A 20,639-nucleotide genomic window follows, 5' to 3' on the forward strand; every position below is an offset into this window, starting at 1 on the left:
ACACTATTGAGAGAAAAATCCTCCCACGCCATACTTTTCCCTGCCTCTCCAAAATCACAGCATGGAGGCTATGAATGGGGACTGCTGAAAGCAGCAGCTAATCATGGAATAATGTCACATGTATGAAAGCTACCAGCTTCTTTGGAAAATAAAATGAAATGACTAAATAACCTTGGGGGTCAGTGGAATACAGGGGCTACATTCATTAATAAAGGTATGGGAAGCACAAACTACTTGGAAGGAATATATAAAGAGGAACACTTGCTGCAGTAGAAAATCACATTTTTTACAGAAAGGAAGTTCCGTCCCTGTCACTGTTCTTTAAAAGTCCACAAACATAAAAATGAAAAATAAAGACATGAAAAAGTCTTAAAAATACATTAGAAACAAAGCTGACTTCAATTACATGAATGTGTAAAACACAATTGACGAGTATGGTCACCTTTAGTACAGTAGTTGAGTATCTTGAATATCAAATATGCTGATGTTTGTCACCTACAGGCAAACATTTCAACATTTCAGTACATTAAGTCAGTTCCACAGCAGTACAAACAGCATGACTATAAGCCACATTCTAAACAGCTACAATTGTGTTATTAAGTACCTGTACTACAATTTTTCAGGTTTGTTACTCCATTTACCGAATGAATTCCACTCTTGTCTTATCATCTGGCATTCCTAAAGTTCCCTTAATTCAACTTGTTATGCATTTTCTCACCTTTCTACCTGATCTGCTGTGCGGTTGGGCTAGTGGTGCATGCAATGGCTCACCTAGGTGGTTGTTACACTTCAGTGGTAGACAAAGTGGGTCACCATCTACACGCAAATTGCTTTAGGATTCTCTAGTTTAGAAAGTGTTATAAATGCAAAATTTGTATTAAGAAATTCACATCATTAAAATCATCTAATCTCTAGATTAGGAAACATGTGTAAAATGCCACAGCATCTGAAAACAAACAACTACGATGTTATAACAGATTGTCACTTAGCAGATCCATGTGTTCAAAGCAAATTATAGAGTCTAAGGTTGATCTGCATGTTAGCAAAGGCTGCTGCAGAGTCACTTACAATAGAACCTGCATTTTGCAATACACATGCAATAAGCAGAACAAAAGAGGGTTATGTAAGGTTCAGGGTGATATACATGGAATCAAAGGCAGAGTCCTGATATAAAAGGGAGACCTCATGCTAACAAGCCCTTTTCCTTAACCACTGGGACTGCCTGCTTTCCTAGACCACTGTCACATTGACGATGCTTTCTGTTTTGCTGGGCAGCAATGATATTGAGGATCTCAAGGAATAAAATTGTCTTATTACACTTAAAACAATCTGTTTCCAGTTCTTGAAATGTCCCCATCCATTTTATTTTCAACCATTTACAGTATGACCTATAAACATGGACGCCTACACTCTATTCTTTACACCTCAGATGCACATTCTGTGAAGGTGCTAAAATGTTCGAAAGCTTTTGCAGAGTGTATTTAAAAAAAAATTCCAAAAGGCCAAAAATACCAATGAGTGGAAATTAGATTGCAATTCATTTTTTTCAAATAATTTCTATTTGCTGTATTATGCTCTTTCAGAAAAATTGTTTCTGAAAGTGACACTGAGCATTTCACAAAATTAGTTCACATTATTAATGCATTATTTTAATTTGAATATGATGCAAATAATAACTACATTATATTTTATGTAAATGTGCCCAGTACGTATATAACATGTTTTTCTAAATTATAAATTTCTCGTTTAAGCTTATTTTGTTCTGTGTTTTTGTAAATAAAATGTTGTTTCATTTGCATTTTGAACCTAATTCTCAATCTATAAACTTTTAGCAGCAGAACAATTCAAACTGTATTTTTTCACAAGCTTCACACAGTGAGTAATGGTCTCTAGCTCCTGCTTCTAACTCATCTTGTGTGAACGGGAAAGGCTGTTGTTTCATTAGTGTATTGCCTGAGGTTTACTTGGAAAGCTCTGATAAAAGGACGATCAACTGCAAAGTCTGTGCATTCTCTTGCCTGTGTGCTAATTTGTCAACAGAATCAACGGATTACAAGTGTGATTATTTTTACAGTGGTTGCATCCTGAATAAAAGACAAACAGCTAGACACATTTGCCTCTTTAGAATAAAAAATGAATGGGAGTGAACTCTCTTCTACAAAAAATAACTGCAGTTCTTCCAGAGATATAATTCTCTTATCACTCTTGTGATTTTATTATCTTATTTTGAATTTGCTGTGTCAGTCTTTTTCCTCTCCATATTTTGGCGCACTATTTTTAATGATTTATAACTATGTTAATGTGTTCCTCTGCAGCATCACCTTCTCATACTGTCTAAACTATAAGGCATGTTTGATATCACCACACCATCAGCACCTTATACACAAAAGGTTGCTTGTTTTTTTTCCAGCATCTAAAGTTTATTTACATGCCAGGTGCACAAAAACGGAGGGGTGACAAAGGTTTATTTAAAATAGAGCAACAACATTTAACTTTACACATTCCACTGAACTAACTAATACAGTATAATTTGTATTTGCAATTTACATGAAAAAATATATAACATACAATTACTGTTATTAAATGTTTAGGAAACAAATATTACATCTTATTGCATCACTTGTAGAAAGTACAGTACCCTGCCATATTCATTGATGAGACAAGAAGAAGACTGGCTGGTTGTATCAAAGAACATGTTAGAGTTATGAGGATCAAAGATCTTCCCAATAGTTCGCCATTTCATCTTGTCAGGTTATGGCTACACTGACCTTTCTGTCTGCATCCTTCCACAGGGATTTAAAGACTCCTTCTCTTGAAGCCAAAATTATTCTTCAACTACAGCAGCTTCACACCTCCCCCCAGTGATCAACTAATTTATTTCTAAATATCTCTGTTTATTTATGAATTTATGCTTCCTTGGAATTCATGTCCTGAATTTCCCATCTGTATGGGCCCCTTTTCTTCCACCAACTATCTACTCTCACCTCGTCTTTTGTTCTCCTTATCCTCATATTCCTGCTTGCGCTCACTCCCTGACGCACCTGAAGAAGGCTGAAACTTATTGTCTTTTTTCATTTTACATTTCAGCTTGGAATGAACCTCTGCTTGTACCATTAAATGTTTTCCCTTTACTTCATGTCAATTTCTCTAAGCAGCCATATTTTTTTTAATAAAAAGAAGAAAAATATTGAAGATTTTTAAGATATACTGCATATTTATTTTAGATTTGCATTGCCAGAGAGTACTACTCCTGGGAATACATGTGGCATTCAATCATAACCAACACAAGGCATGCCGTTTTCTTATTCTGTGGACATTTTAACCTATACTCCAAAATCAGACATACTGCAAATCTTCTGGGGGTGAACTTTTTAATGTCCGTATTTTGACACTTACTGACACTTTGTGGGGGAATGGGGCAAAAACACACCCAATACGGATACTGAGATTAATGTGTCTAAAAGTCAAAGTGGAAAAAAAGAGCTCACGATACATTTAGACGGATATTTGTAATCAGCATATCTCAAATCTCAAATCATAATTTTAAATAGATTCAAGTTCCTAAAACTGTACTATATTCTACATGTACTGTATATATTCAATGTAATGCTGAAGTATTAACATTTCTTCTTCTTCTCTTCTTCTTCTTTTTCACAGCCTTAGTCCCAGACTGTCCTGGGGTCAGCTGCTTTGGTTGCTCTTCTCCACTTGTCTCTGTCGAGCACATCTTCCTCACTCACTTCACATACCTCCATATCTTTTCTCACACAATCTATCCATCTCTTTCTAGGCCTGCCTCTTCCCCTGTTACCTTCCACCTCAAATTCCATTACCCTCTTTGTTACTTCCTCAACGTCCCTCTTCATGATATGTCCATACCACCGTAACCTCGCCTCTCGCATCTTCTCAACTACATCCACCACCCTGCATCGTCTACGGATTTCTTCATTTCTGATCGTATCCTTCATTGAAATCTGCAGAATCCATCTCAACATCCTCATTTCAGATCTTCTCATCAAGTTCTCTTCCCTCTTTCCAACTGCCAAGCATTCAGCTCCATATAGTAGTACAGGTCTAATCACAGTCTTGTACATTTTGCACTTTAACTTTCTAGGAATTTTCCTGTCACAGATTATTCCAGTTATTTCTCTCCCCTTGTTTCATCCAGCTTTCACTCTTTGTTTTACTGCCTCCAGTGTTTCTCCTCCCTTTACCAGTTTTGATCCAAGGTATTTAAAGCCATCAACCTGTTTCAGTTTTCCTCCATTTGTCTCCTCAATATTGGTCATAGTATCTCCTCTTCTCTCCATTACCATTATTTCAGATTTTTCTGCATTCATTTTCAGTCCACCCTTTTCCAGACTCCTCTGCCATTTGAACACTTTCTCCTGTAGTTCTACTTCTGAATCTGCCATCAGTGCTACATCATCAGCAAAGATGAATTCCCAAGGCACTTCTGTTCTTACCTCCTCTGTCAGTGTGTCAATAATGTTTATAAAAAGGAAAGGACTTAGTACTGATCCTTGGTGTACTCCAACTGTGATTTCAAACTCTTTTGTCTCTCCCCGTTGTGTGACCACCTTCGTAGTTGCATCTCTATAGGTTGCTTGAAATAACTTCACCATGCTTTCTGGTACTCCTTTCTTCCTCAAGCACCAATACACCACCTCTCTGGGCACACGGTCATATGCCTTCTCCAAGTCCAGAAAGGCCACATACAGCTTTTTCCCTTTCTCTAGTTTCTTCTCCTGTAACTGTCTCATCACAAAAATGGCATCTGTTGTGCTTTTCCCCGCTGAGAATCCAAATTGTGAGTTGTGGATCCTGACTATCTTCCTGAGTCTCTTGTCCAGAATTTTTTCCAGGATTTTCAATCCATGTTCCAGAAGTTTTATTACTCTATAGTTTTTACACTCCACTGGGTCTCCTTTCTCCTTGTAGATGGTAACCATACTGCTTTTTGTCCATTCTTCTGGAATTATCTCTTCCTTTGCAATATTGTTTAGCAATCTTGTCAGCCACTGAATCCCCTCTTCATCAAGGTTCTTAAAGTGTTCTGCTGCTATTCCTGATGGTCCAGTTGCTTTGCCCACTTTCATCTCTTTGATAGCTTCTGTCACTTCCTTTACTGAAATTTCATGGATTGGTCCAAACACTACGTCTGCCTCCACTAGGTTCTCCCTCTCATTTTCTACATTTAACAGATTTTTGAAGTACTCCAGCCATCTTTGCTTGATCTGTTCTTCTTTAATCAAGACTCTGCCTTCTCCATCCTTGAGTACTGCTACCCGGATAATATCTTTTTTCTGTCTCGCTCTATGTTTAGCAATCTTGTAGATTTGGTCCTCTCCTTCCTTTGTTTCAAGTTTCTCATACCATTCTTTCCAGGCTCTTTCCTTTGCTCTTGCTATACTTCTTTTTGCTACCTTCTTTAGTCTCTTATATTCTTGTAATTCTCCAGTGCCATCTTTCAGTGCCATCTTTTTTCTTTTCCTTCAGTGTTTCCTGAACTTCCATATCCCACCACCACTCTTCATTTTCCCTCGGTCTGCCTCCTCTTGTCTTTCCACAAACCCTGGTAGCAGCCTCTTCTAGGATGTGGCTCATCTCAGTCCACTCTTCTTCAGCTGAAGGCTCCTCTGTTTCCTCTGTGTTGTTTTTCATTTCTCTCACCAGCCTGTTGAAATCTACTTTGTTTTCTCTCAGTTTCCACACTTTTGTTTGTGCTGGGTGTTTTCTCTGCTTTATTCTTTGCTCCTTCAATATTGTGATGTCCATCACCAATAGCCTGTGTTGTCTGGTAACAGCCTCATAGGGCAGGACTTTAGCATCTTGGACTTTCGCTCTATCAATTCTTCTCACTAATATGTAGTCTATTTGGGTATCATGGCCTCCACTCCTGTATGTATTAACATATTCATAATCTTCTAAATATGAACTTCTAGTACTTAAAACTATGTCAGATATAGGAAGAAGTAGAAGTCTATTTCATGAAGAAAAGTGAAAGAAACATTTTGGCTGTGTAGCCATCTCCATGTAAATTATTCTTCAGTGCGGAATTAACCACCACTTATTGCTATGCACTTCACATGCTAACTTTCCACTTATACTATGTAAAATAGAGGCCTTTCTCAAACACAATTTACAGAAAATCACATAATTTCAAATGATAACTTAATGATATAGCAAAGAAACATTTTACATAATCATAACCATTTTATAGTTGATAAAGCTCGACTCGCTAGCAAATATTTTTATTATTGTGGAACCTACAAGGCTGAAGTTAATTTGATGACACATTTTCATGATGTTAATAGATAAATCAGGTTTTTCTAAAATGTATGTAAAATAGCCATTGGTGAAACTAATTGCAGCCCTTGGACTAGACAGCCCATTTGCACAAGATTACATTGCAAATACCAAAAGTTTTCTATGTATTTGGGACTATTTATCCATTAGAAAAGATTTGGATTTCTGTGTTTGTTAGTTCTGTGAACATGAGTGTGTACAAATGTCTGGAATAGTCGGGGGCAGTCTTTTCTCCTTACCCCCAGTGTTCCTAGGGGGAACTACTGTAATACCGTGTTAGGGAGTTTACAGTGGGAGTATGGAGATTGTTGCCAATTATTGCAGGTGGATCTGCAAAACTAGTACTGAGCTTTTTGCATTAATCACTCTGAGCAGAGCTCTGTAGAAACCAGGCTGTCCTGGCCACACCATTGAAACTGCTCCTCCCCATTTATCATGGAGAGATGTTGTGACTTGTGATCTTCCAGATTGTCTCCTATCATGGTCAGATTGTGTTATGATGTTTGTCTGGGCTCGAAATTGCTGGTGTTGAACACCCCAGACTTAGTCTTACCTCACACATGCCAATTGCATGAAGACACTGTACTCTTAATAAATAGGGCATATTGTTTCCTTTTGTCTTTCTTAAATGTAAACAAATTTAACATTCAACAGGTTAGATCAGTTCATCACCCATGCCTAATGAATTATGTTACTAATGAGGTGATTTAGTCACTGGAGTTTATTGCAATGATGAATGATCAATTAATCAATGCAATTTTAGTAGGAATTTGAACCTGTATAGAGAACTATTTTCTAACTTGGCAGAAAAACTGCTGCTTTTTTCAGCACAGCTCAGCTACGTTTTGAGCTATTTCTAGGCAATGGTACAGACTAACTTATATTCATTCTTCTCTTTATTATTACCTGATAATACAGGCGACAACTCCTGTTTCCAACATGCACCTCAGGCCACATCGTTCTAACGGGGATTACATTTTTATAATAAGGCTTCAGGTACAAAAGTAATCTACCATGACATTAACAATTAAGAACTTTCAGGGCCAGTCGGCATCTAATTTAATTCACGTTCTTTATCTTAACATATGCCAACATTCTGAATAAGATTCATTGCCTCTTCTGTGCAAGATGATAAGGGACATGTTTTTTTTTTATGGAAGACTAAACCTCATTAAGCTGTGTTGACTGTTTTGATTAGAGCATCATTTTCTATTTTTGTTTCATAGCTATGTACGTTCTTCATGAATGCCACAGAAATCCAACTTTGTTGGAAATATTGTAAAAATATTTAAAATGTGACTTAATTACTTTGTGATGTTAAATATAACCATATTTTAAAAAAATAATGTAAGAACATTTTCTTACAATTTATAAATAAATGTAAATAAACACCAGCTTAACACAGTAACAAAAGCGACAAAGGAATACACAGTACTTAAATATTACTGTTTATATTAACTGTTTATACACTGCAAGTGTCATTGGGTCAAATAATATATTTTGCTTTTCAGAAAGATTCAAGAGCAAAACATGGGTTTAGATGCAATGTGTAACATCTAGATTCACCTGTCTTTGTTGTGAGATGTACTGCATGTGGTTACATACAAATCACTACTCAGACAAAAACATGTTTTTAAAAATGGGGTGTGAAATGTTTTTCTCACACTTAAAAGACAAGAGGCAACATGAAAAATGATTAGGTTTTAAGCACATAGTTAACTACAACAACAGCACTGAAGGTTCACACTGTTCCAGGAAAAAATATTATAGCAGTCAATATGTTTCCAGGTCTGAAATGACCAAGCAGCTTCCCTCATGTTACTGTACAGAACATAGGTAGAAACCATTTCATCGTCAAATCATTTGTTTTACATTGGTTTCATCCTTGTGTAGGTGGAATACAGGAGGAAAGCTGCCCGTGAGCAAGAGAATGGCAGTATCTGTGTAGGTTGTGATAAACAGCAGACTTTTAAAATATCATACCTTCTGATTTCTGCAAAAGTATTATATTTGGACACGTCTGGTGCTTACATACATCACAAGATGTTCTACCATCTTAGCTGTAATAACCCCAAAAGTCTAAATGAAAAGTGGTTGTAGTACAATCTGTTTCTACCATACAAGCATGATCCTTTACCCATACTTGCCTTTTAAGGCTTCAAAGGACACACAGATCTCTATGGAGCACTGAACCCATGGAGAGTGCCTAAAAATGAAAAGCTCTGGATATGAAGTCATTATACATACAATTCTGAAGACTCATCTACTCATAGTACAACTAGAGTCTCTCAAATGAGAGAGAGGCTGTCTAAATTGCATCCTTCATTTAGAAAGTAATTATGTAGAGAATATGATGATAGAGTACTAATTCCTGTTTCTTTTCATTTATCTTCCAGTACAAATTGTTATTGTTCCATATTTATTTGGCTAACACTTTCATTTAAAACTACATATACTGTATACTTCTGGGTATGTTTTTTAATTAAAAAAAAATCCTCAAGTAAAAATTTTACTGAAACATTTTGGATGAAAATGCTTGCTGAGGCAGTACAACCACAATGCCTCACATGAAATTTGAACTCACTACCTTTCAGTATTGAGTCTAGAAACCCCGAGCCATTACGCATTTGCCCTTACAGTAAGGTAATATAATATAGTAAAGTACGATTACAGCAAAAACACAAACCAGGATTTCATGAAATCCTTAAAATATTTAAGAGGGTATTTCACATATTTACTGAAAAATTAGGGATTTATATATAGAGTATATACTGTATATCCTATATCCATCCATTTATTTTCTAACCTCTTTATCCTATACAGGAATGTGGGGGAGTTGGAGCTTATTACAGCAAGCAATGGGCACGAGACAAGATATACTGTATCTTGGACGGGATGCCGGTCCATCGCAGGCACATATTGTATAGACACACAAACAGTCATACCAGGGCCTATCAACTTACTGAACCCAGGGCAGCAGTGCTAACCACTTTACTACTGTGCCATCCTTCATATATAGCCTATATGATTTTCCTTAATGTGGTATATTTTCTGATCCAACATAAACAATGAATTTCTTGGATAAAACCATCTTTTTTCACTAAAAAACAATATACAGTTTTAACATACCTATATTAGAAACACTTTAATATTTCTTAGTAAAGACATGAAATCCTTATTTTATCACACACTAGTTATTATTTAAATGCATTTATTTTTTATGCATCTATTAAAACATTAAAAAAATACATTAAACATTATTTATTTAAAACATAAAAAATGTAAATTAATTTCATGCAAGGTTCATTGTGGCAGACCAGGTCAGTAAAGACTGCAGCTACAGTTGAGCTGTCACTAGAGGCTGATATACTGTAGGTCTCTAATTACTTTAAACAGCATAGGTGATGATTAGTTCATTGATTAGATTATTGGTAAAGGGTTTAGACAGCACATTCTCACATGGATGGGATTGCGTTTGGTATATAAAGTTGTGGGAATGATGGTTGGGTTTTATAATTGTAGGATGGGAGTGTGTGCATAAATTGCACTTTGAGCCCCTGTGAGCTTTTTAATGTGGATCGTATGTGGGTTAAGCTATGTCACATCACAAGGCATGACTTTTCTCTCCACTTGTAATAGATTTAATCATGCAAAGTATTGAAATGAGATTCATTTGGAGATAACAAATACTTTCTCTTTCCAATGTTCTATCAGATATACAATATTAGTGTAATTGCTACAAACTTAAGAATATTAGCTATTACACTACTATCTTGGCATTTTCCCCGACTGCTGTCTTAGTTGCAACAAAAAAAACCTTGCAGAATGAAGTAGATCAGCTGAACCTGGTCTTAGTACAGTACTGAGGATTAAGTTGTTTTACCAAGAGGAAACTGCAGGGGGCTCTCATTCATAATATTTGATTTGGACCTCTAAACAGGTGGACCAACATTAATATATAATAATTACTTTGTTGTGTACATATAGCTGAATGTTCATGATAATATAATATTAGTTTTTAATGTAAAAGCATGTAGGCTAATAAAAGTTTCAACACAATTATTATTGGACCTCAACCAATAGATAACCAATAGCTGAACAAACATACACAAGTGACATTCAGATGTGAGTGAAAGACACTTAAGTGTCACATACCTTTGACTTCTAAGTATTTGCTTCAATAATAGTTCACTTCCTCAACTGAATATTTCTGTCAATTTACAAAACTCTCTATTCCATACTATAGGCTCTGCTTGGACTAGTAGATATAATGTTAATGGCAGCTTCTTTCATGATTAGAACATGAAAGGTAAGTCAATTGTACTATGGTGGAATGCATTTTTAGTTGAATATTACAATACATTTCCCAGAGATTAATGTAAAAATCACTAAATACTGTAATAATTTTATTTCATTGATATGCTTCTGCAACATTAAGAACATTCTCTTGTGATCCAGTATTCCGCTTAGTATGGTACTGAATTGCTTAGTCTATACTGAGAGTTTTACTAATTTAGTGCTGTACTTTAATGTCCTTAGAGGACAGGAGCTGTTACTTCGTGTCTGTTGCAATTGAGAAAAAAATTAGTACAATGCTGGGGACTAATTTCAGCAGCCCAGTTTATTGCAATTTGTGTTTACCTACTGTACTGGTTTAGTTCACAGCTGAGTACTAATCAGCTAATTAACCCAGCTAGATCTACTGTATGAGACAATTACATGCAAACTCCACATTCTGACAGGTGAGACAAATACATTATGGCTAAAATGATGGAAATCTCTTTAATTTGCACTGTAAATCTGACCTGTTTTTTCAATTCCCATGCTTCTTAAAACATTTTATGTTTTTAAACCAATGTTTTATGCATGATAATTACAACATTTATTTTTTTAAATAACATTTCAATTAATAGTTGATTAACGTACAAATTAAATCATATCATGAACTGGAAGGCCAGAGATGTTTTATAACAATTATGGATTGAATTTCTAGAAACCATTTTAATTTGAGAAATGATCCCAATTACCAAACATCCAAATAAAAAAAACAAGAATGCACTCAAAATTATATTTCCATCACCAACTAAATGTGATGAAAAAGTGACCCTTAAAGAATAATCTCACTAAAGAATATTTTATTATTCAAAATGCACATGGCTTTGATTTTCAACTCTATACCAATCTCCCATTGGGATATCAAATATTCAGCTTTGTTACTAAATAGTTAATAAGGATTAAAATGATTAATCCTCATAAGTAACAAATCCTAATATAAAACTAATTTAATAAAACTCGCTGTGATAGTTTTTAAGCATTCAGAGAAATTAATCAGTTTTACAATAAAAATATTTACTTTTTAAATGTTTTAAGTTAAAAAAAAGGATTAATTCCTTGGTTTTATACTTAACTTATTCATTTTACTATATAAACTGTTCATTTTGAAAATAAGTATAAAATGATAAAATATATAAAATTGGCATCTATAATAATCCCAACATTCGGTATTTCATTCATTCATTCAAGGTATAACACCATCTTTCACACACAGGTGTGAACATTATTATTATTCAGGTGATTTGCAATAAAATAAATAAAAAGTATAGAGTGAAATTATTCCAGGATTGCTTGAAAGTTAAAATGAAGAAAGTGATATTTTACCAGAATATAAAACTGAAGGTGGATATCCGATATTGCAGGCCATCAAGATTATTGTTTTCTGTGGAAAATTATTATTGTATATTTCAATACAAGAAAACTAAGATTTTGAAAAATATGATACAATGCAGTTACCCACAGTTTGTCTGAAATGCTGTGCCAGCACTTCCAAAACATAAAAAAATATTTTTTTCCTCCAGTACCTTCTGTACTTGTAATCTTGACACAGTCCTGCTGAGGGAGCAGTCAACCAAAGTTTGAGAACTGCACAAGCTGATAACTCTCTACATTGGAGATGCTGAAAATTTGCTTCTCCAATTGCCAGATGCAATTGCACCACTGAACCATATCTATCAGCAATTCAAGCAGCCTTTTTAAAAAAAAGGCTTCCCAAAAGAAGATAAAAGACAAAATATGGACTATTTATTTTAAATCCTCCTGGGAACACTCACTCAGTCCAAACAAATTCTCCAGTGTATATGTTTTTTTTTTAATTTAGACACTAAAAGAGACACTTGTCTCTTTAATTTGTATTTTGATTTCCAGATGTTGCTTCAAATGTGTTTTCTTATTTAGCAGTTCTCCTATTTTTTGCATTTCAGCAGTCCCCTTTCCAACCTCCATGCTTTGGAAGAGATTCCCAATTAATGTACTCCTTTTCACTTTGCTAACCTAAATGCATAAATTCAATTCAAACAAATTAGTGTGAATTGTGAATTACAATACAGCTTAATGCATGTTTACTTTCACCGTAATCAGAACAAATCTGAAAACTACTGAATTGATTATTACCTGTATTGCCTTACGTATAAAAAGTATGCATGGAGACAATGAGTTGTAGAAACGTCAGATTAGTAATTATTATGCCACGCACAATTGGTAGCCTTATATTTCACCATTTACTATATAACAGGTTGAGTGAGAGAGTCATTGCATGTGCTGCTGGCCTGTCAAACAAATGTGTGCATAACATTGTCACCCAATTTAATGGCAGTAGCATTACAGCTGCCATGAATCACCCAGGATACCTGTCAAGCATTATACCATGCAGACACTGATAAGACAAGCCCAAAAAGACCCTCTTTAGAGCCTGTCAAATGTTGCAGATGCAGCAAGCAGAAGTAAAGATAAAATTTATTGGATCCTACACATGCGTGGCTACCAAAGGCATGTAGGTAGAAGAATGGATTTGTTGACTACAGCACATTTCAAAGGCTGCTACAATGAGTCAGTATCCTGTGGAGTCCTGGTGGACTGCAGTCTTCATTGATAGATCCTGATTTCAGCCTTTCATCTCAAGCAGGCATGTATGGGTGTGAAGAAAGATAGGCAATGAATTCCACCCCTCCTGTTTGCAGAGGACAGAGAAACGTGGAGCTGCCAGTGTCACAGTGTAGGCTGCTATCAGGTACAGCGGAAAAACAGATCTGGTTTTCTTTTGTGGTTACTTAAATGACATTGGTTGCATCGCAGTTTCACAAAGCAACCTCCTACCACTGTTCTGTTGAGGTGTTTAACAGGCTCTTCAGTTTGCCACACAGTGAAAATTGCAACATCAACATGGAAGCGGACCAAGGCATTAAACCTACAGTAGGTTACACAGAACCCTGATATGAACCCAACAGAACACAAATGGGAGATTCTAGAGAGGTCCGTCAATGGCAATAAGATGGCTTCTTTCAAGAAACGCATGGACGACATACTCTATTCAGATCATCCAACCACCCGTTTTCTAACTGCCTTATCAAATACAAGGTCATGAGGGACCCAGAGCCCATCCTGGCGAGCAAAGGGCACAAGGCAGGATACACCCTGAACGTGATGCCAGTTCACTGCAATGCACACCCAGACACAAATGTGCACACACTCACACCACGGCCATTGTTTTCCAGAAGAGAAGGGGAGAATAATACAAACCCCAAATATACAAACATACAAATAACACACCAGGAGTTGAACCTAGGGCCCCAGTGTTGCACCATACTCAGATCAATTAGATATTAAACACCAAAATGAGCCGGATGTCAACTACCCTCGTATATTTCAGAACCTGGAACAAGGTGTTAGAACCTGATTAATACCTTACTGAAATGTAATTAAGAATGATCCAATGCGTATATTATTAAAGCTACAATTAAATACAGATGTGAAGACTGCAAATCTGTTTCTGTTTTCACTAACATAAAAAAATGTACTGCTAAGGTTGCATTCTACATTGTATTCTGCAAGAAAAGTGTGAAACATTCTTTTGGTTGATAATGTATTGTTTTAAAAAAAATCTATAATAAAAATAGCAACACAGTATGTAAAACTAGGTAGTACACTACACACTGTATGGTGATGGAAGTAATATCAGTCTAGTAATATTTATAATTAGTATTTATGACAATGGGTGATAGTTTAATAAATTCTTGGTACAATTTGTTAAGTCTTGACAGAAGTGCATGTTTTTTTTCAGTACATTTTAATTTTACATGTCTTTTGATGATTTGGTTGAGACTTTAAAATTTTTTTTTTTTTCTACAGCACACATCTCAGTTTTGTACAGGCTGTTGCCACTCTGAATGGCATGAAGGAACTCAGGACAAACAACACGTCTTCTGCGAATGCGCATCAAGACAGTTTTCTACATGTCTTAATGGATGCAGCAGAGGTTCCGTGCTATTAAAAGGATACACATTGTTCAGATTTATATCGCCATGTTCTCACTTTGTCTGGTCAACTTTCTTTTTCTAATTACAGCAAAGAACAGAGTAAACATACATTAGTGCATGCAGTATATGTAAATATGCGAGTGAAATAGAATAAGAAATATTTTGTTCTTCAAATTAACTGCAACTGACAGTGAGTGTAAGAACATCAGATCAGCAAGTTCTCAGATAGTCTCCTGAATTTTTTATGTGTGGTGTTAAAGTCCTCTTCATTATAATTGTTTAATATCAAATTGGGATATGAATGTTGCATGCCATATAATTTTGAGGTACAACTGAACTGAATAAAGAGGAAATGTTACAAAACATTACTGCAAAGCTACTTTAAAAATGAGCGTTGGAAGTACATTACAATGGCATCTATAAATATTAGACCTAACAGTTTTGGGTATGCTGGATGTTGATTGAGATAAAATTACAGGATTAAATTAATGGGTTACAGAATTAAGTTCATTAAAGCTAAACCTTTTTTCACCCAATGTATCAAGTATGTTTATATACACATTCTTTAAGAAACATTGCATACCCATTTCAGAATCACAAAATTGCATAATACTGTTTATATAATCTTAAAATGTTCAGGTGACATTTTATTCTCTATTATTTTCTGCCATTGATAATCTGAATGAATCAGAACTGTTCTCCAAAATGTTTTTGCTCTTAATGTTATTTGTAATAGTGTGCATCCTATTTTCCACATGAGAAGAAGGAAGGATGAAAAGCTAGGCTAGATCAGAAGTCCCAGGACAAATTCAAGATTCTGAAGTTAAAAACGGAGAAGCATGAAGAGACCATTTAGATATTTATAGACCACTTCTATGACTTTAAAGGCCACTCATCTGTAAATAGGATGCCAGTGCATAGAAGAACACAAATGCTCTTATTTTGTACTTTAGAATTATCACTATGATTGCTGCAGCTTCATGTTTCATAGAGAGCATTTAAGCGGTTGACTTTAATTTCATCTGTCAAATATAAAATTTTGAGGCTCATTTTCTAACTTAATTAAAAGGGCAGTTAACCAGGCATCATCTACAGTATATAAAAAATAAAAGATATACCTGTTAACAGCTGTGAAATTGTAATTGCACTGCAGTTTAAGCAGGAGAATAATAAGAACTTATTTTTGTATTAAAAATGCTTCCTGATATGTACGAAAAACACTTCCTGATAATCCTATATAAACCTACAGAAGAAATGTATGAGTGAAGGTATTGAAAAATGCTTTCAGATTTAGTGATATGACAGTTAAAAGGTGTTTTACAAAATTGGAGTTTGTAAGCAAAACACTAAATACTCTCAGGGGAGCTGTCTGGGTACTCTCAAAGATGCTAAACAGGAAAACTGATTACCTTGGCACCTCTTAACTGGATAATAGCGGTAAAAGAGAAATGAAGCAAGTTACCAAGTGAGCATTACATTAATGCTGTTAAGACTGCAGCTGCTTTCTAAATAAGTAATAAAACATTCACTGCTTTCAAAACACAAATAAGCACCAAACCAATGATACCCCCCCCCCCCCCACACACACACAGACACACATTTTGATTTCTATACTGATCAATTATATTTCTAGCCATCCCTTATTAAAATGACAGTTATTTCTGTTTAGGGCTTAAGAAATCCAGCTCTTGTCCCGGAACCTTAGAGTCAAGGTGATTTTACACCCTAGATAGATGGCATGCCAGTCATCAGATTTGTTCAAGCTTTTTTAATGCTACATAAGGTTTTATCCCACAGTAAAGAGATAATAGGAATATACTGCTCACTTCATAGTGGGATATGTGCAATAAGTACCTTATGGTATTGAGGTTTTTCAGTGTATTTTGTTTGTTACAAATAATTCTTCAAGTCAACAAAACTGCTCACAAAGGTGTCCACAAGTTTCTGTTTGCCTAAATGCTCAACTTAATCAAAGAAAAATCAATTGATAAATTCATATTAGCAAGACCAAAAGGAAAAGAAATCTGTTTACCTGTTTACACGTACATACACACTAAGGTAAATGTGTTTCCCATGGTGCCAAATTTCATTATTCAAATGATCCATATCAAAAGTATGGAAGCACTATGAAAAGGGAGGTTGGGGAAGAACATTGTTACTTTTTCTTTACTACTATTCCTCTTTTCAAAACTATATATGAATACTTGATATCAGTACCTACAGTATAAAAGGAAGGCAGAATTGTCCACAGCCTTTGTCACCCTTATGAAACATCCTCATCAATGTCTCTAATATATTTTTAAAGAGGGGACAGCTGTTCAAGGTTTAAAGATCTTAGAGAATCTAGGGATTATTGTTATATACAGTATAGACAACAATGTGAGCTCACAACACACAAAATATGTGCTCTGTATATTTTCAGCACTGTGCAGGTACTGACACTTGGGAATTACTAGAAAAGCAATCCACGCTGTGCCCTGCTAGAATGCACTCAGTACTAATACTCTGCACAGCAGTCATTAACTGCTTGATAATTTATTAAGTGCCTCAACTTCCAGCTTTGTACACTTGTTTGTGTACTGCCTATTAAATGTTTAGTCAGAAAATAAGGATTGAAAATTTGTAATAGCCATGTTTAAAGGTAAACATTATGTATATTTCATCTACTTATGCCTTCATGCTTTCATTACTAATTCAGACATCATGCAATGATATGACGAATATGAACAGATCTGCAATGTTTAACATCAATTTACTAACAATTAACAATTTATTTTGTATGCCTTTATACTATAGTTTTTTTATATTATTTGATGTGGACATAGTACTGAAAAAGGATTCTGATAGAAAAACGCTCCTATCTCATATTTTGTTCTTGAGGTTCAGGATCATTTAATAAATAAAAAAAAAATTTGTTGATGCAGCTAACACACCTTATCACCTTATCAACATCACAAAACCAATAAAAAATAGAATTACTATTACTAATATTAAAAAGAAGATTTAATGTTCGTACTGTATGTATCCAATAAAACAGCTACTGTACATTACACTGTAATACCACATATGAAGCGCTATGATGTTTTATATTTTACATTTAAATAATAATATTACAAGAATTATGTAATTTTTAATTTTCTTTAAAGACATCTTGAGACCAATTACATTGTCTTCCCATAATCAGAGCTAATAATCAGTATTAATAATGCACGTTTCCAGTGTATCTCTCCACACTCATTTGCTTCAAGGCAGAATGAGAACTAAGATTAAAATTCATCTGAGTGCCCTGTTCTGTTTGGTTTATCCTTGTAGAGTTGAATGACTTTGAATCAACACTAAGACTTGCTGAAGGTTTTCAATTCAAATATTCAAATTCCTAAAAGGTTACACCAAAGGGATTACTTCATGTTCGGCATTGAAACAACACAGATGTACAAGTGGAAATTAAGTGGAGACGTATTTAAGACAAGAAATGCGAGATACTTCAAGATAGAATCACGGATATATAAAAGACACTGCCCTGCCAAGTCGTTGATGCTGATACTCTTCGAACCTTTAATACTTATCTTCATAAAGGCTCATAAAACCATTATGTACAGAATGATAGTCCTGGGAGATATTTTTTACTAGCATTTCTAGCTAGTATCTTTGTACTTGTATTCAAGTACATAGTACCATACAATTTCATGAGCATTCCTACTCTGATGTAATGTAGCACGAAGTATCAAACAATTTGTTTAGAATTACATTTTGAAATTATGCTAAGATCAAGGATATAAAACATTAATACTGATCACCCATCACAGAGAGTAAATTTGGAAGGTTTAACCCCATCCCCCTTGTGAGAATTAGGTTAATATGAGACTAAATAGATTTTGGAATTAATTTGTTTCCAGCAACCACACAAGACAAGATTTGAACGTATGTAATATAAAGGTAAAGATTGATGTATGTATAAAGTATATAGAAGACAATGGCTTTCAGATGAAATGATTACAAATGGAAAAAAAGTTATAACCAAAATAAAATGTAAGACATTATTGAACAATGTTTAAGTATGTTTATACTGTATCTGTGAAATATTGTGTCCTAAATACATGTTTTGAAGGATTTCTAAGATTATGTCAAAGTGAATACTATTCCTGAAACTCCTGACAGGTACTTTCTTTTTGCTGATTCATGAAAAATCAGAAGCAAAGTAAAGACATTCTGCTGATGTTGCCCAATACCAAAGAGCTTGATGTAGTATTTAAGAATTATTTTTTTACTGACAGTTCTTTCAAACTTTTAATTTAGGGTCACAATATTTTGAAAATCAAACAATGTTTAAAAAGAACACCTGGAAACAACAAACAAGTAATACCTTTTATCATCTTATTTTTTAAAAGTAGTTTTACCCTACTAACAAAACTGACAAAAAAAAGTGACATTTTAATTTGAGCTCTTCTCTTATTGTTTGTTACTGATGTAATAGAATTAGTTAAGTGGACTAGGTGCTACAGTACCTGTTACTGATAATGTGTCTTTTAACATTATGAGTCATTAAAATTTTTATGAGAATTCAGTTCGAAATGAAAGATATAAAAAAGGTACAAAAAATAAAGGTATTATCTTAAAAAGAAAAATCTCAAAGAAATGAATAAAAGTTATTCCACTGAACTAGAAATGATTCTAATGCACTTCTTTCCACCATGTAGTCCTCTGAGTAAAGTACAGATCTGTAAGTGCAACGGCAAAACCTTTGTCAGTGTTTCTTACCAAGATCCATTAAATACAACATTCTCTGCATGAATAAAACAGATTACACCAGTGATCATCAAAAATGACAAATTCCACCTATACTGTATTTTGAAATCTTGATTTGAATCATTTTCACTTAATCATCTTAATTTTAGCATCCATTCTATTTCCAAGTCCGATTTGCATGATAAATGTTCAAGGGAATTCTATCCCTTAAATCAATAGATGATCTCTTAAATATACATAACATACTGTGTATTTAGATGCAGTGTTACTAAATATTGCTGTCAGCACATAAGAAACTATGAATTCATAACTACATGACTAAAAACGCCAAGAGTATGCTTGATCAAAACCCATCTGAATAGACAGTCATGCACCTGAACCTTAGATTGAACTTACTAACATCCATTTGCAAATATAATTTAGCAACAGCTTTGATAAATTATACAGGGGATGTGTTTGGCTTCCAGAATGAGGACTTTGGGTGGAGAAGTGTTTGTTAATGTAATTGGATTTCATTTATTGTATTACACGTGCATGCCTCAAAACCATCAAATCATGGGTGTGTGTTTCCATTTAAACATCTGTTTGAATACTGAATAAAGTTAATTATACATCATTAAGTGCTTTCTGCTAGGGAGTAATAGATACTAAAAGATATTTTAGATTATACATATTTTTAGGAAACAAACTGCTTATTTATTAGTTTGAAGTACTGTACTTATTGGTTGGTTTATTTGTAAAAAAAATCTTACAACTTATTACCTTATCTTTGTATTTAATTGCAGACAATAAAGATTCCTGTGAAATACTACTTTTTCATTTTTTTCTTCATTTTTTGTTCTGTTCTTGGACAGAATTTCCATTACGCTTACCTGGTTCTCAAGTGCTTGCCTTTGTTTGTTTCTTCTATTCCTATTTCTTTGTTCTTCAAGTCAAAGGTCTGATCAATCCAAAAACAGTAAAAATTCCAATTCTTTGTTGTTGTCTTCCCTAGGATGTAGAAAATCACAGTGTAGAAAATCACCATCCTGTAATACGATACAGCAATTACTGCATAGTACTGCACTTACAGTATACTGTATGTACTGTATACTGTGACATACAGTATTAGCCCAATTCAGTTTTAGAATTTAAAAGTGATATCTTACTGATATATATAATGAAGAATAATCATACATTCTAGAATCCGTACCTGGTCTAGAATCAGGTACACCATGATCTACATGGTAATTAGAATTACAGCTGGACACCTGGAGGCAATCACTTTGTTGTCAG

The 20,639-nt window shown here is 34.6% G+C and overlaps 1 protein-coding gene across 1 annotated transcript in view; it reads right to left on the bottom strand.

Annotated features, from left to right (window-relative positions):
• The window catches only part of grm3 (glutamate receptor, metabotropic 3), an 83,665-nt gene extending 63,311 nt beyond the window's left edge, over positions 1-20,354 (bottom strand). The window contains exon 1 of the mRNA XM_088922883.1: positions 20,237-20,354. The gene's annotated coding sequence lies outside the window, so the exon portion shown is untranslated. The remainder of the gene's footprint in view (positions 1-20,236) is intronic.
• Between the last annotated feature and the right edge of the window lie 285 nt (positions 20,355-20,639).

The sequence above is a fragment of the Atractosteus spatula genome, chromosome 8, assembly GCF_055471065.1.
Source record: "Atractosteus spatula isolate fAtrSpa1 chromosome 8, fAtrSpa1.hap1, whole genome shotgun sequence".
In the NCBI taxonomy this organism is placed as follows: Eukaryota; Metazoa; Chordata; class Actinopteri; order Semionotiformes; family Lepisosteidae; genus Atractosteus; species Atractosteus spatula.